General features: G+C 35.4%; 1 non-coding gene across 1 annotated transcript; it reads right to left on the bottom strand.

Moving 5' to 3' along the window:
- Positions 1-2654: 2654 nt before the first annotated feature.
- TRNAV-AAC (transfer RNA valine (anticodon AAC)) lies at positions 2655-2726 on the bottom strand. The gene has a single exon. It is a non-coding gene; the product is annotated as a tRNA-Val (tRNA).
- Between the last annotated feature and the right edge of the window lie 1460 nt (positions 2727-4186).

Raw genomic sequence — 4186 nt, 5'->3', positions numbered from 1 at the left:
TTAAAATAAAGAACCATAATGTCATACTTTAGTAATGTTAACATTCCATTACATGGAGCTACAACATCAAGAGTTGCACTAAATATTAATGAAGGAGATACCTCAAGAAATATTGGAATGAGTTAATTGACTTAGATGCCAATGTCGTAGATTATGTTCCAAGGGATACTCAGGGTAGCCAGAATGAGTTAATTGGCATGGATGACAATGTCGCAAATGATGTATTTGTAAGTATGTATGGAAGAGGAAAAGAAAAATAAAAAATGGGGTTCAAAGTATCCATTTATTGAAACAACAGAGAATGTAAATAAATATGAACTTCCAATAGAATGCAAGTGTAATATTTGTAGTTAGAAACATGATAGAGATGTAAGAAATTGTAGGTAGAACTAGACACTATAGAAAATTATATTGGTAAATTTTATGAAAAAAATCATAGACAAAAAGGAACGATCGGTTATAAGATGGAAAACAAAGGAATAATGTCTTCATGTTAAGTATGTCATGAATATGATGAGCATATACAAAGAAAGACAAAGCTTGCTAAAAGTGGAGCTTCAATTGAAGCTCAAATTGGAAAGATCAATGAACATATACTTTGACATGATTGTATCAGGAAAGGGGTAGTGATTATTGAACATATACTTTGACATGATTGTACTATCCATTACATTGAAGCAATAAAGATATATCATTTTGCCTATGTTTCAGTAATTGTTATTTATGTTTTGTGCATACTTGAATTCTTTGTTTATTTCATGAAGTCAAAGCATATTCACCATAGGGAGTAAACATCAATTTTAGTTAAAGTTTGTGCTTTTGATGATGAGACTTGAATATAATAATGTCCTTTTGGTGTTAGTCTCTACCACAAGTCATCCAAAAGAAGCAACAAAGACATTAAAAGCTAGCCACGAGTAGAAATAATACAAGGATATCCTTTTGCCACCAAAGGAACTGCCTACACATAATGTGGTAAGACATACTTAATTTGATTCTTTGACCACATTTACCTAATGCCTCTTTATACCACATGTCATTTTTAGAGAACAAGAAATTCAAGTGGAAAATCCATGATCATGTAGATAAAGGACATATCAAGCCCAACCTAACACTTTGCACTAACCTAATTGTGATTGCACAAAGGACGGATAACACAATGTTGGGCATTGATTATAGAGCTCTCAACAAGATAAAGAACAAGTATTCTCTTCTAAGGATTGAGGACTTGCTAGACAAGCTTCACAATGTGAAATTCTTCACCAAAAGCATTTAAGTTTGGCTATCATGATTTTCTTCTTGAATCTACAAACATTTGAAAGACAACCTTCAAGATAAAATAAGTATTTTTGAATAGTTGGTTATGTCCTTTGTCTTAGCACATGGACCAACTACATTCGTATAGATCATGAATGACATACTTAGGCTATTTGGTACTTTAGTTATTATAGTCTACCTTAAGAATATCCTGATATTCAAAAAAACATGGTTGAACATGTGTCATATAGAGCGAGTGCTTGAAACTTTTGTAGGAACATAAGGTTTCCGCAACTATGGAGAAATGTTCACTTGTCATATGAGAAGTACAATATCTGGGATACATAGTATATGTACAAGAAGTGCATTTGAACTCTTCCTAGATTCAACTCATCAAAAAATGATCACAACCAAAGAATCTATAGAGGTCTGTAACTTCTTGTGATTAGAGAAATTCTATAAGGGATTTGAGATTGGTTTCTCATGTGGATATGTTTCTACACCAAGTTTCCAAAGGTGGCACTAAAGAAAAGTTCATCCAATCAATCACATAATAGAAATTATTTGAGGAATTTAAATGTATATTGTTATGTACCAATACTTGCACTCAAAAATCTTCAACCATTTACAATTGAGACCAATGCATCAAAATATGCACTTGGAGTAGTCCTTACTCAACCTGGTCACCAAGTTCTTACAATAGTGAAACATTCAACAACCTAACATATGTAGAGGAAAATTGAACCACTACAAAGGGCGACCAGACACCATGGGAGTCAATAACCACCTTTCCACTCCAAAAAAACCTTCAGGTTTCTCTAGCCTCTGAGTTTGCTCACTAGGATGAAAGAGTTGAAAACTATGCAATGCTGACAAATAGAAATATTCGAACAAAAGATCAGACTATCAAGACTACCTACATAACCCCATATACTCTTTGTCCAAGATGTACGCATGATTCGAGGATGACAACACAACACACAAGCATCCTATACAGATGAGGTACCAAAACTATACCATAATGCTTAGAATAACAAGTCCTTTCTACTCTGCTATAGATACAATCAAAATAATAAACTAAACACAAACAGAATATAAGAGAGAGATGAAATGATAAAGAAAATATATAATTACACAAACGATCTAGCATATGAAGCCTCTAGAAAATGTTGCATTCTTCCCTGTCAAGCCTACACACTTGTAAACGAGGATGAAATGTTGGATGGCTATGATTAGAGGTTTGTCATGGTCAAACCCATGTTTTGGTGTTTCCACCTCCACGGACAACTAGATGGATAGATTGGATAAACGATAATGGAACAATATGATAAATCAAAGGTGATAAAATAGATAATGCAATAACAAGAGAGAGGGGACTCCCCTTCAATGTTGAGACATGGACCAGCTAGGACTCGAACCTAGGACATTCCATACGTTATTGGAGTGCTCTACCACTGAGCTACTGGCCCCTCTTGGACTAGTCCATCATCGGTCTGGGTGTGGCTTATTTCCAACACCAACACCCCCCCTTAAGCCACACCTCTCATGTGCTTGGGGCTCCTAGCCTGGACCTGGCTCTGATACCATGTTTTATGATCAGATTAGATAACACAATAATTCACACAAATGCACAGATATTATCTTGGGAAAACCTTCCTCTTGAAGGTGAAAAAACTCAGCAATGAAGTATAGTTTATTATTCCAAGTATGACAAGTAATGTTATAATGATTCACTTCACTCTTTGAAGTAATTGATTCACCCTTGACTGTTGTAACCAATTTAAATTGTTGTAGCTGTGAGGACTTCTTAATGAAGGTCAATCCTTATTCGATCTAACATCTAGATTGATGAATCTCCCATAGAAAGAGAGCACACCACGAATTAATGAATACGATCTACTAGAGGAACACGAACTATTGAAGGATATCGTTGTTGTTGTCAAAGAAGGAGACGATCTAATCTGAATGCATGATCTGCTCATGTATTAATCATTTGATGCCTTTGAAGGATGGAAACAAAGTCTTATATACACCTGATATGTGTTCCTTTAACCATCATGACTCTTCCAAGAGTCGGTCATCATAAAACATTGTGTCTCTTCATTAACACGTACCAAGGGTGGCGGGTTTAGTTGTTAAATGATATCAGCATAATAAAGTAAATATATTTATACAAATCATTCACGTATTTAATTGTTTTATTAAATCAACATGTAATTATCTTGGATAATTGTGTCGGTCCTAAAGGAATCCGACCTTAGCTATTTACATTAACACTCCCTCTTAGCTAGGGAGGAGTCCTTCTTGGCAACTGAGTCACATAGTGATATCCACCATGGCTACTCCCAGAGGATGAATAAGCACAAGTGCTAAGTCATGAAGCCTTTCACATGACATCCACCATACCTACTCGCAAAGGGTGGAACAAGGGCTGAAACCTCAAACTTCTCATCACAAAGAAGAATGCACAACAAGGGCTAATACCTCAAACTTCTCTCATAGAAGAATACATAACAAGGGCTAATACCTCAAACTCCTCTCACAGAGAAGAATGCTCAACAAGGGTTGATACCTCAAACTTCTCTCATAGAGAAGAATGCTTGACAAGGGCTTGTACACCAAACTTCTCTCACAAAGAAGAATGCATTATATTACATATCAAGTAATCACTGATGTTGAGAGTCCCTCTTAGCAAGCACGTCATTTTCCACCATTCCAAGATTGTCTCGAAAATGCACAAATTTCACTTTTGCAAGAGGCTTGGTGAAAATGTCAGTCTTATGTTCCTCAGTACAAATGTATCTCAACTAAACAGCATACCTTTGTACCATATCTCTGATATAGTGGTATTGAATCTCTACATGCTTCATTTTGTCATGAAATATTGGATTGACTTAAAGCTTCACACAGCTTTGGTTATCACAATGTA

Source organism: Cryptomeria japonica, chromosome 2, assembly GCF_030272615.1.
Source record: "Cryptomeria japonica chromosome 2, Sugi_1.0, whole genome shotgun sequence".
NCBI classification, from domain to species: Eukaryota; Viridiplantae; Streptophyta; class Pinopsida; order Cupressales; family Cupressaceae; genus Cryptomeria; species Cryptomeria japonica.
Note: the sequence above shows the minus strand (reverse complement) of the source record. Positions and strands in the feature narration are given on the sequence as shown.